General features: G+C 39.8%; 1 long non-coding RNA gene across 1 annotated transcript; it reads right to left on the bottom strand.

The window, feature by feature from the left end:
• Positions 1-266: 266 nt before the first annotated feature.
• Positions 267-12,406, bottom strand: LOC128849084 (uncharacterized). Its single transcript, XR_008447162.1, has 4 exons — positions 12,292-12,406; positions 4,485-4,618; positions 1,193-1,272; positions 267-488 (listed from the first exon to the last, which is right to left on the bottom strand). It is a non-coding gene; the product is annotated as an uncharacterized LOC128849084 (long non-coding RNA).
• Positions 12,407-13,430: the final 1,024 nt, after the last annotated feature.

Genomic DNA, 13,430 nt, shown 5'->3' with positions numbered 1-13,430 from the left:
TTTATTAAGAAGGCACCATGACTAGTGGTCCAGTAGAAAGCTATTAATCTGCACATGATGGAATTATTAGTTCTTTAATAGGATACATATTCTGTATCCTTAAGTAAGCTACTAAGAACCCAACTCATTGAAAATACTTTCCGTTAACATGAGCTAAGTAGCAGCACAAATTTGAATTGTTTTACTGTTGTGTTAAATGTGTCCTAGTAACTGCATTCACATTGGGGAACTACAGTTGTACAAATACTGGAATTCTCAGTATTTTTTTGGCACAGAATGCAAGATTCTGGAATTGGAAGTGAAGGAAAAATAATGAAACATTCCCCCAAAACGCTTATTTTCAAACATGGCAAATATAGCAATAACTGCTGGGCAGTTCAGCTAACCTCTGGATCAAATCTGGGATTGTTGCCAGGTAGGTAACTGTTCCAATACCTCTCAAATGCTCCAACTTTTCATCCAGATTTTTGCTTGTTCTCCAGTTGGGTCTATTCTTGACAGAGAGTTGAAATTTAATATTCAGGAGATAATAATCTGAGCTACGTTTTTAAAAAAACAACAACCTACAAATGAGACGATTTTGATTTATGAGGTTCCAGGGCAATTTCCAACTTGGCATAACTCTTAATATTGGAAAAGTTATATATCAGGAGGTTAATTTGGCCCCCTATGGTCTGTTCTACACACACACAAATGGCAAAGATTTAACAATTTAGCTAAACTTGTGCGACTGTGTATGTGGACATTCTTACATCACTTTAAATTTGCCTTATATGAGGAGCAAGCTAAGCCAGGTTAAAACTAATAGGAGAGTCCACAAATGCAGTTGAAGCAGTTTAACTAAGGCTTGGTCTACACTACCAAATTATGTCAGTATTACTACGTCACTCCGGGGTATGGCAAATCCACACCCTTGAATGACGTTGTTATGCTGACCTAACCCCCAGTATAGACAGTGCTATGTTGGTGGGAGGGCTTCTCCACCACCTCTTGGGAAGGTGAAGTACCTCTTCTGATTGGAGAAGCTCTCCCATCAGTGTAGGTAGCATCTTCACTAAGCGCTAGAGCAGCACAGCTGCACTGGTGTCATTGCAGCGCTGTAAGTGTAGACAAGCCCTAAATCAGTTCATTATCACACTTGTTGTTTAACTGGGGCAATTTGTTTGTAGACCAGCATTATGACTTTATTTACCACTCTTCAATGGCTGTCTTCTGACTTCAGTCCTTCCTAGTCATATGTGCCAGTACAATCCCTAGAGTTGTCCACTGTAGCTGTTAATATAAAACCAGAAATAAAATAAATTGAAAAGGCATTGCATCCACTTTGACCTGACCCTCCTCTGTTTTCTTCACCTGCCCTTACTCCTGCCCATCTGACCTCCCCGCCTCCCGTCTAGCCAGGAAAAACCTTACTGCCTATATGTATTATTACCCAGGGCAGACTCTCAGAACTCCAGGAGCGTCCAAAAAACTATCTGGCAGATGGGCTCACCAAGCTGTCGTAAATATATCAATAAATAAATAGTCAGATTAGTCCAAATTAGTCCAGTGCAAAGGCCTCTGGGCTTGCCTGTCTAAAGTTAATAAAGAATATTGAAGGTTGGAAGACAGAATAGTTGTTCATCATAAAAATTACAGTATTCTTGTCTTGTTTAGTCCAAGAGAAGGGCAGCTAAGGCCAGTTATTCATTTTTTAAGTGATCAGTTGTGGAAGGGACAAAAATGATGTGTAGGAAATAAGCTGTTGCTGCAAAGACTGGAGTTCCTCCAAGTGAGGAAGACGGTCTTGTTGTTAAAGCACTGAGGGGTTGTGGATTCAGGTCCCGACTCTGCCATCTCCCTCTGTTGGTTGATCGCGCTATGCCTCAATTTCCCATCTGTAAAATGGGGATAACAGTAGTGCCCTATCTCACAGAGAGGAGTTGGATGATTATATTAATCAATGTTTATGTGATGCTAAGATATTGTGGTGATGAGCACCATAGAAAAGCCTACGAGTAAAGAAAAACTTTGTGGGATCAAGAGTTCCTCTTTCTAGAACTGTTTGCTGCTGTAACTGCAGTTTATCTTGCAAAAGGCCTTGTCTACCCAGCATATCAGCTGTGTCATAATGCTGTAAGTAACAGTAAAAAGAAAGTATAGAAGGTAAAACTTTATACAAGATCAGATAGATTGAGTTAAAACTGTTATGGGTGAGCACTGTTGGATTCAGATTTTTGTGTATGTCACAAAGAGGAAATATTGTAAGAAGCTGGGGTTTAACAACTTAGCTCTTTTCTTTGAGGCGAAATAGAATTAGAACCTGCTTGTGTTTGGCCAGGGCTTTAGAATACTTTTTATTATTAGAATTACAAATTAGGCCTCTGGGCATTAAATAGAATATAACAAAAAACATAACTAACAAAGCTAAACATGGCCTAAAATCTATTACTGTGAGGAGTACCAAAATACTGCCCCTCAACTCCTAAATGGGACCACTGGCACTAATATTATGCCTCCAAAACTGACTTAGTACTTGATCCAGAGCCACGACTCTTGGTTTCCATCCGCAGCTGGCAACTCAGGCTATGTTGGCTGCATTTTGACTAGCACAGGTGGTGTAGATATCTCCTGCTGCAAATTTGCTCATTCTCACTAGCTGTATAATAAGCTCTTAGCCTTTCGGCAGTGGTGAAGTAGGAGGGAGAATAGTGGATCTTTTCTTTTGTTGTTCAACAGTATCAATGGTTTCCTCAAGTTGGCATGCAGCAACTGCACCAAGTAGTGTTTCTGGAGCAGCAAAGGTGGTACCATGTCCCACCAGACACTAGCTCTGCTTGATATTACACAAACTGGAAGACCTGTATAGGCTCTATTGAAATTAATAGAACTTTGGCCATTGACTTCAGTGGAAACAGGATTTCAGCTGTAATGTCTACAAACCATAGAGTTATAGAAATGTAGGATTGGAAGGGACCTCGATAAATCATCTAGTCCAGTCTCCTGCACTGAGGCAGGACTAAGTATGATCAGTTTTCTTTCTGGTTTCCACTTTTTTGGTAGACTTGAGTCTCCTGATCTAAAGCTATAACTTGGTAAGGGCTTCCATTAGACAACAGCTAATTCTATGTCGGGTCAAATATTTATCTGTAATTGGATGAGTATGAAAGAAAGCAATTATCCAAACTACAGGGGACAACACTGCAGGGCAGGCTAAAAGTTAAAGCAAAAGTGTGATGCTTCAGGAATAGGTAACAGAAATTAGGGTAAATGAGACTGAGAGGCACTGCAAAGTCAGCGGGCATTTAGCCAGCGTAAGCATTCCTGAGTATTGCCTTTCAAAGTGAAGCAAAACTGTTTACCAAAAAGGAATCAGCCAAATGTTCAAAATTCTAAATTAATAAAATAATTTCTGTGTAAACGTTATGAATTAATATATTTCAAAACAAAATGTGGTACCAGTTTCTCCTTTACTTGTTTCAGAACCCAAAAGACCCAGTCCTGCAAACCCTGACTCATATGAATAGACCAGAGCACAGTTTAATTATATAGCCTTCTCCTGCATTATTTAAAATCCATTTTTATTTCTAGATTCTCCGCTATCTAAAAAGATGGGTCAATTCTTATAGTTTGTAGCCTAGTGCTTATCATGGTTAAAGGTTTCTTGAGACGCCCTGACCTTCCAGGCCTAGAATTAATGTTTACCCTGTATTTAAAAAAAAAAATATGGACCAGCTCCCCAGCTGGTGTAGACTGGTGTTATTCTATTCATTTTAATGGAGCAATGCTGATTTACATCAGCTGGGCCTGAACCTTTGCATTGACAAAAATAAGAGCATTTAGGGTTGTGAAATTAGTTCCTACTTCTTTAGGCTGGAGGGAAGTTATTTCTTAAGCATGTGGGCCTGATTCTTTCACACCAGTGTAACTCCACTGAGGATGGAGGACTGAACTAAACCCATTTAATGTGAATTTTGAAACACTGCTTTGTTGTGCTCTGTTGCTTCGTGTGTGACTTACCTATGTGTCATAAGATGCTAAAAGTGAATAAGATATGGCAAAGTCCTAGTTCATCTCCCTGCCACTGCAAGATTACCCCTTATTGTCCATGTATCTGGGATCTTTCCAGCTTAGTTTTAAATATACCAAACGGCAGTGCCTCCATCCTCACTTCCAGGGGAACAGCTTTAGCTCCTCTGGTCCTGAGGCTAGTGGGGGTTGGGCAACAGGGTGATAGAAGGGATGCACACTCCCTCTGAGTGCTATGCAAGGAGAGAGCTCCGCTGCAGAGACGTGGGCCAGGGACAGCACTGTTAGGGATGCGCAGCAGCCCCTTCAAGGTGTTCTGTAGCAGCCTGTCAGTTCACCTGAGGGAACCACCTTGCTCCTCCGTCTCATCCCACAGCATTGAGGTGGGGCAAATTCATGGACTCCTGTTCTGAGAAGGGCAGATATGGGGGCTGCATATTTGTGTGAAGGCTTTGTAGCCATATTAAAGGAGTTACCTCTTCAGGATCCAGAAATGTCTCTGAAGGCCAGACTGTTCATCTCCTTTAAGCTCCACGCCAAATCTGAGGGCCCACGATTTGACCTTACATGTGTGTGGGCTAATGATTCACACATAGGATCCTGTACACATCTAGAGCATAAGATCATCAGAAAATGTAATCCGTTGTTTTTCTGTCTCTCAGCGACAATATTAAGTACAGAAAGTGCATTGCATTATTTCCTTGAGGGCAGAGATGTACCAGGCAAGTGATGGTTTTGGTGAGAGAAACCATGACTGCATGTGCCATAAGTAGGTCTTTATTCCATAAACATTAACTGTGCCATTGAAAGCTGCCCTAGGGGCATTTTGATGCACACACAGTAGCCTTGTCTCCCCCCCCACACACACCCCCATAAGTATTTAGTTGATCAGGCATCACAACAGGGTATTCTTCTCTTTTGGCCGTGCCCTTTTTAGCTAGTTCATCTAATTTGCATGGGAAGGGGAAAAAAGCTTTATGGAAAAATAAATTACAGACTCAACTCTTTTCTAGGTGTGGGTGTGGTGTGTCCATTCTGCAGGCTTTGTTAGTGAAATCAGCCAAAAAGCTATTTACGAGGTGTACCTATGGATTTTACAGAGCACATGTTGGTAAAACATTTTCTATAAAGCTGGTGAAATCCTAGCTTTTTTCTTTGTCTAAACAGTGACACTGTGTGTGAAGAAGAAAATATATGTAGGTATGATAGGTTATCACTGGAAATGGCGTCAGAAATTAACAACATTAATTTTTGGAGGCTCTAGCTAATAATATGTAATAGTAATAATGGCTTCATTATTACATTTTCAGTTAAATTTCATATTCTTTAAGAACACTGTGATGGGGCATTCACCCCCACACTCGCCTGGGAAGGGTTAATGTGGCTCAGAAGGGGTTAAGTAACCTGATAGGCCACACCTGAAGGAGAATTAGGAGAATTGATAGGCATGCACTGATTGAGGATGGAGTCAACTAGGCAGTAGCAGGCAGGGCTGGTATAAGGCTAGGGCATCAGGGCAGAAGGAGCTGCACTGTGAAAGTCTGCAGTCGCTTTCTGGGCTTAGAGAGGGAAGGGAGAAAATGCAGGGGGAGAGTAGAAGCCCTGGGATCATGGGCTTACCCAGAAGGATGATGGAGCAGAAGCCAGATAGAAGTGGGGAAGGAAAAAGCTCAGGGAAACAGCAGCAAGGCATGGGATGATGCAGACCTTAGTTACTGATTCAAGGGTCCCTGAGCTTGTACCCAGAGTAGAGGGCAGGCCTGGGCTCCTCTACTTGCCACTGGGGAAGAGGCATTGCCTTGAACTGGAGGACTGCTGGGAACCATACCAGTCAGCGAAACAGTGAGACTTTGATACCCTGGAAGGGAAAAGCTATAGTGACTTGGCCAGAGGGTCAAGCCACGAAGAGGAAGTGTCCCGAGTCTTGAAGAGGAAGCACTGCAACTTCTGGAGCATGAGAAGGGCCACAGGGCAAATGAGAGACAGGAAGGGGCATCAGACTAGGTGGAGCTATTCCCCTGACACAGGCACAAGGAGGCGCCCCAGTGGTGAGTAGAGAACCCCATTACAAACACTTAGAACAAAGTATGTTGCCCTATTTCAAACCTTGTAAAGAAGAAATGACCGTTTCGTGATGTCATTCACGCTTTAAGGATTTGTTGGATTTAAGGGCCTTTGCATCTAAAATGTTAACACTTCCAAAGCTGATACTTCTGTATGTTAGTCATGGATCTGTGCAGTGGCTGGAGCAATTTGATGAATCATGAAAAGTGTATTGTTGAATCCTAACAGCACACAGGTGGAATCCAAAAACATCTGGCCTGCATTTATCCAACTATGAGGGCTTGTGACTACATGGCCCTGCAGTTTGAACTATGAGGGTGTGAATTGCAGGGTGCGCCCAAGTGATGTGGATGATGCTGGCGTGAATTAAAATGTACCTAGTTCATGTTAACATGGTCCATGTTAACGGAGTCCTCTTCAGACAGAACTACATACCTTTCAGTTTGCGCCAGCAATGTCCACAAGGGGCCATTACAACACAGCATTGGTCACATGCTGCAGTTCACATCCCTGCAGTCCACACTGTGGCCCAGTGTAGACGTAGTCTAAGATCACTGTGTTCAGGTTTCTTTGTGTTTTAACTTCGATATCCCTTCTATTTTGGTATGAGTGTTAGAGCTAGGCCCAAACCAATATCCAGATCTTCTGAGAAGTTCAGATCCAAAGCTCAATCCAAAGGTTGGGTCAGCATATTTTGTTACCAGAGATTAAGCAGGATTTCCTCATTGATGTTTTATAAAATGCCGAAGTTTTTTTCATGAAAAATAGTTTAGAGTCAAGACACTTAGCTAGAATCATAGAATGATAGGACAGGAAGGGACCTCGAGAGTCCAGTCCTCTGAACTCATGGCAGGACTAAGTATTATCTAGACCATCCCTGACGGGTGTTTGTCTACCCTTCTCTTAAAAATCTCCAAAGATGGAGATTCCACAACCTCCCTAAGCAATTTATTCCAGTACTTAACCACTCTGACAGTTAGGAAGCTTTTCCTAATGTCCAACCTAAATAGCCCTTGCTGCAATTTAGTCCCATTGCTTCTTGTCTTATCCTCAGAAGTTAAGGCGAACAATTTTTCTCCCTCCTCCTTGTAACAACCTTTTATGTACTTGAAAACTTTTATGTCCCCTCTCTATCTTCTCTTCTCCAGACTAAACAAACCATTTTTTTTACCATCTTCCCTCATCTATCGTGTTTTCTAGATCTTTAGTATTTCTGTTGTTCTTCTCTGGATTTTCTCCAATTTGTCCACATCTTTCCTGAAATGTGGCACCCAGAACTGGACACAATACTCCAGTTGAAGCCTAATCAGCGTGTAGCAGAGCAGAAGAATTACTTCTCGTGTCTTGCTTACAACACTCCTGCTAATACATCCCAGAATGATGTTTCCTTTTTTTGCAACAGCGTTACACTGTTGACTGATATTTAGCTTATGGTCCTATGACTCCCAGATCCCTTTCTGCAGTACTTCTTCCTAGGCAGTCATTTCCCATTTTGTATCTGTGCCACTGATTGTTCCTTACTAAATGGAGTGCTTTGCTTTTGTCCTTATTGAATTTCATCCTATTTACTTCAGACCATTTCTCCAGTTTGTCCAGATCATTTTGAATTTTAATTCAAAGCACTTGCAACCCTTCCCAGCTTGGTATCTTTAATTTTTAATTTTAGTAGGGCATGCTACATAAAAGCTTACAATGGCATGACAGGGCCCTTTTTTATTCTATAGCAGATTCTGTAACAGGCTAAACCAAAACCCAGGATTCAAACTACCTGAATTTTAAGGAAGTTTGACTCTAGATCCAGATCCAAACCTTTGGTCTTGAGCCTAGCTCGAGAAAGTTATATTTTTGTTAGCTTATAATAGATACAATAATATATTTTATCTTAATGAATGTTATGCTTTGGAAAAATAAACAAAAAATAACAAAAATAACGGAGAAAACCTTGGATCTAGGTTTTTAAAGAATAAATAAAAGCTTTGGATACTAGTGTCATGGTCTTTTCAGCTGTCTTTAATTACCATTCGTCACAGTGCTGTTCATCTACAGACCAATCCAATGCCCATTGAAGTCAATAGTAGTGGTTCCCCTGACCTCAGTGAACATTGAATCAGACTTGTTTAAAAAAAAAAAGAAGAAATCATAGGTCACAAAAATTTAATAGATTGTGCAAAAATAAAAAAAAGTAAGTTATCCGGGGCAGAGATTGTGCCTTCCTTTATGTTTGTACAGCACCTCGCACATGCATGCTATCACAAATGAACAGCAACAAAATAAAAGGGTATCTTCACTGGCAGCTTTCGTAAGAAATGCGTCAGAGGTGGCAATTTTGTTTAGTGGCAGATTTTTGTCTCTCTAAAGAGCTATATATCACCATTTGTGGAGCACAACAGAAGTCTGTTAAGATAGGTGCCTGCCACAAATTTTGAAAATCCTATATTTTATTTGCCTCTCCTCTGTCTTTTCAAAGAATCCATACTTCAGTATCAGCCTTCCTTTGTTCTGATTAAGTTGTAATCATCCAAAACCAGATTCTGAAGCTCCCCCTCCTCCCTCTCCTTTCCCCACAGAGCCTGTGTTTGTTTTATACCCAAATGTGACATTGTACACTGGTGCAATCGAAAAAGGCTACAATGATCAATTGAGGGCCCAATCAAAGCCTAACAGATAGGCAGCCATTCGTCGCTGTTTGATATAAAAGGTGTTTTATTTCTCATCACTTTTTTGTCACTGAAAGAATGCTTCCTACGTGCGGATTAATTAAAGTGTAAACATTAAATATTGATTGATGCATTATCAGCATGGAGCAGTTGCCTCCACTCAGATTGATTCCTGCAGTGATTTATTGTCATATTTGTGGAGTCATTTCACTTGATAACAAAGAGAAATAGGCTGCTACCTCTGCCTTTCTGGCTCGGCTTCCTTCTTTAGCTCAATGCTTTCTCTTACTCTTCTAGTGACTTATTCTAGTTCAAAGAACTAAAACATCTTCATCTTACTTTTGAGAAAAGAGTTTTGGGCTTTAGAGTTTATCTGGATATTTACTTAGGCAAATAGTTCAGTGCTGAGGATCTCCTCTCTTGAACTGAACATTTATGGTTAATGCTTTCATTTAGTATATTACAAAAATAGTCTTAATGACCCTGGGTTTCAGACAAAACTTTGCAAATACAAGTTCAAATGATCTTAGTTTAACTGGCTGCCAACTTGGCAGAAAGGTGGACTTTCAACAGAGTAACATTGTTTAGGCTGGTTTTATGGCTAAATTATCCAATTAGTCACTCTGAATGGGAGCACAAGCGCACAATAGCAGATCAATTTGAAGAATTCTGTGTTTTTACTCTCATTTTCTTTTGGGCAAGTGCATAAAAGAAAGGCCTTCAAAAATGACTTCATACTTCAAATCCTGTGCAGTAGTTAATATAAAGACTGAATCTCTGGAATGGGAGCTGAATGTTTGGGTTGGAAGATCCTTTTTTCATTTGATTTGCATTGGTCTGACGATTGGACGTAGATTCAAACAAGTAAGATGATTGAATAGCTTTCCTCTCTCCCACCCCGTTAAATTCTCGTGTTCTTATTCTGTGTTCATCTGTATCAGAAACTGACTATTCCACAGCATGGCTCATTGTCAGATCCACTGCAAATAGCAGACCCTGTCAAAAGGGAGCTGTAGTTCCTGACCCAATCAGCTTAAAAAAACCTAAAACACTTATTTGTGGAATCATTTTGTTATACATTAATAAAATGTATTATTGTGGTTAGCATTCAGAGAATTGGATTAGTCAAAGCCTGCTGAAATCAGACTCATGGATGGGACAAAAACAAAACAAACTGTAATAGGAAACTGGTGATCTTGATTCAGCCAAGCAGTGAAACATTAACCTTTAGTCAGAACAGCAACAAAAACTAAGCTGGTGAATAGAAAATAATTCCACTTCCAGACCAGAGGGGAATCATAAGAGTGGTTCCCTAGTCAAACAGCAGCAATGCCAAACTGACTTTCTGAGGCTAGGTCTACACTACCCGCCTGAATCTGCGGGTAGAAATCGATCTCTCGGGGATCGAATTATCGCGTCTCATCGGGACGCGACAATCGATCCCCGAATCGATGCGCTTACTCCACCAGCGGAGGTAGGAGTAAGCGCCGTTGACAGGGAGCCACGGAGGTCAATTTTGCCGCCGTCTTCACAGCGGGGTAAGTCGGCTCTGATACGTCAAATTCAGCTACGCTATTCGCGTAGCTGAATTTGCGTATCTTAAATCGACTCCCCACCTGTAGTGAAGACCTGCCCTAAGAATTATGCACCATTTCTCTGAAAAGCTGCTGCAAAAAGTACACAGAACTTCATTTAAAATAGGGGATGGATTCCTGCATTCCCTTCCTCCCTCCCCTCCCACAATAAAATAAACGGACAGCACTTTATTTAAGACACTCTGCTATTCTACTGATAGACCCAGGCTGAAATAAAATGTTCTTCCTTCAGATCCCCCCCCCCAAACACAACTTTTAACAGCTGCCCTTCCCACTTTACTCTCAATTCCGGTGACATCTGCTCTGGGGCAAAATTCATCCCCATTGTCACTCAGGTGCTGTCTTCAGTGGAATTACACTTACATTTGGCCCTTCCTTCTTCTGCATAAATAAACTCCAGGACACTGCAACATAGTGACTGATGTGGATTACTTGCAAATAATGCTCTCAAAGATCAGTTTCTCTTTCCCCTTACTTTCCATTGCCTCCCCCTTCCCATCCACCCATTCTGCTGTTTTTTTAGTAGGTTGTCTGTCTTATTTAGATTGTCAGCTTCTCAGGTCAAGCACCTTGCCGTCCTATTTGTCTGTAAACTTCAGTGCACACCCGTGAAGCTACATAAATAATCACTATTACCATGAATGCACACAGTAACTATACTTTCACTGATATAAGCACAGATGTGCTATAAGATCGTACTGAAAACAAAATCTGTTCTAACTGCAGCGATCGTACAATACTTAGTAATCTTACATTTTATAGGGTCTGTCAGCCTGAAGATTCTAACATGTTATATACTTAGAAATATATCAAATCAAATAATCATTGGCATTTTATATAAATAAATGTCTTTCCTCATTCCAAAAATAATGGTTCCTTTACATTTAAAGCTTTTGCAAATGAGGGGTAAAGGCCTAACTAATGTGCCACAGGGTTCAGTCCAAATTGGGTTAGTATTTATTATTTATATATTGCCAAGCCCATACAAACATGTAAGAGGATACATTCCCTGCCCCCAAAGAGCTTACAATAAGGGCCAAATTCTTTACTCAGACGCACATACAGAACTCCCATTGGGTGAAAACCTGGCCCCTTTAAAGTAAATGGCAAAACTCTCATTTACTTCAATGGAGCCAGTATTTCACCCTTTGTCTCCAGTAGAAGCCGCAAGACACAGGACAAAATTTGGACCTAAATTAGACAGATGTTATACAAGCAAATAAAGTTCAGGCATGCACATGGTCACAGACCGTGCTGGAGAAGACATCGGCACTGGCAGTGAAAGAGGTGAGTTCTGTGATCGTAATGAAACTTGTGCTGATATAAGCTATCCAGGAAGGTTTTGTTACATTTATCTTAATAATAAAGTGGGTGGCTTTTCAGCTGTTTCTGGATCTGTGTTTTAGTTTTCCTGTCTGCAAGTAGGTTAACTGGGTATCATGGTATTGTGAACTATTAAAAGTAAAGAGTTAATATTGTTGCATTTCTGCTTAACAATCACAGTACGGCAACACTTTGTAAACTTAATTTATTTCTCTTTTAACCCCTATGAGTGTTCTTAGAGTCCAACATTGTGAGCAACTCAGTAGAATGAACAAACATTAGGAATATGTGGTGAAGTAAAGGAAACGATTAAATTAGTTTTCTGCAACAGAAAACAGATCTCTGTTCAGTAGGCGGTAAAATCATGTTATAAAAACAATATGTACTTTAACACCGTTTCCAAACCAAGATCATCTCAGATTGTCTCTCCCCTCTGGCCTGATCCTGAGAAAAGCAGAGTACTGAGAATCCCCGTTTACTTCAACAGGCGTTACATGTTCTCACCACTATACAGGATTAGGCCATAAGTTGTTTAACACCGTGAGATATTCAAGATGTGTAATGAATTATTTCATTGCATGTAGTTTTCATATATAAATGCAATAGAAATTAAGATTTGTTTTTCCTCTATGCAAAGTACATACCGTTGTTCTGTATCCTCATAGGGAGATTGTCATGGAAGGGTTTCTCCTGTATTCTGCTAAGAGCTCCCCTTTCATCATATAAAATTAAATCTATAGTGAAAAGATACAAAAAAGTTGTTTATTAGAGATTTAGAAAGCCCAAGAGTGGCCGAGCTGCAGGAACATTGGATGAAAATACATGTTGGTAATGTCTAAGTGTTAATACAGTCGTTAAAGAACTCCAAAAGGGTTGGGCTTGTTTGGGTTTTTTTACCATAGAAAAAAAGTGATAATATTGTGAATACAGACGTTACGTTTATCACTGGCTATAAAGCAGACCTGCAGGTCATAGTATTGTACAGAAGAGATTAATTGTCTGCTCTTCAGTGGTAGTCAGATCCTAATACAAAACAAAGTAGCCTGCCAATTTGTTCTTAGAGAGAAGTTATAATTTGTATGCATTTTTTCTCCGGAGGTGAATCTAAACATAGGCTTACAAATTTTGTATTTCAAATATGTATTGCCCTGCTGCTTTCATGTATTTGTATAAGATTTGACAAATCAATGCCTTCTACTGAAAATAATGCTATTTCCTTTCCAAAAATGACTTTACCATTTTACTGCAGCAATTACAAGTTGCATGAGAATATCTAGGGTATTTCCTGAAATTGTATGTAACTGGTTTTGAAAAGATTGAAACATAGTTTAGAAGTTAGTTAAATGCATATCATCTATATAATCGCTCAAATCATGTTATTTTACAAGTCCTGAAAATTGAATACCTTTGATAATAAATGCAAATTAGGGGGCCATAAATTGTAAGTTGTTGGGTGACCATTTTCTGCTTGTTTGTAATATAATTAACTCCAGCTTTCTTCATATAGTATTTATCTTAATAATCATCTTGTATACATTAGAATAGATTAAAGGGTTGCTGTCTCTTTAGTTTTTTGTTACTCTATGTTAAATATAAGTATATTTTATATTTCTTTTCTAGGTCATCAATGTAGTTGTAAACATTAAAATCACTGCTTTTTTAATAAAGCATTTGTATAAATTAACAGGTAACTCTGTTACTTCTAAACAAATATGATGTATTAAATACATTACTAATATAAATCCAATTGCTTTTTTATTCAAAATAGCCTTTTAATGGTTGC

This window comes from Malaclemys terrapin, chromosome 14 (assembly GCF_027887155.1).
Source record: "Malaclemys terrapin pileata isolate rMalTer1 chromosome 14, rMalTer1.hap1, whole genome shotgun sequence".
Lineage (NCBI taxonomy): Eukaryota > Metazoa > Chordata > Testudines > Emydidae > Malaclemys > Malaclemys terrapin.
Note: the sequence above shows the minus strand (reverse complement) of the source record. Positions and strands in the feature narration are given on the sequence as shown.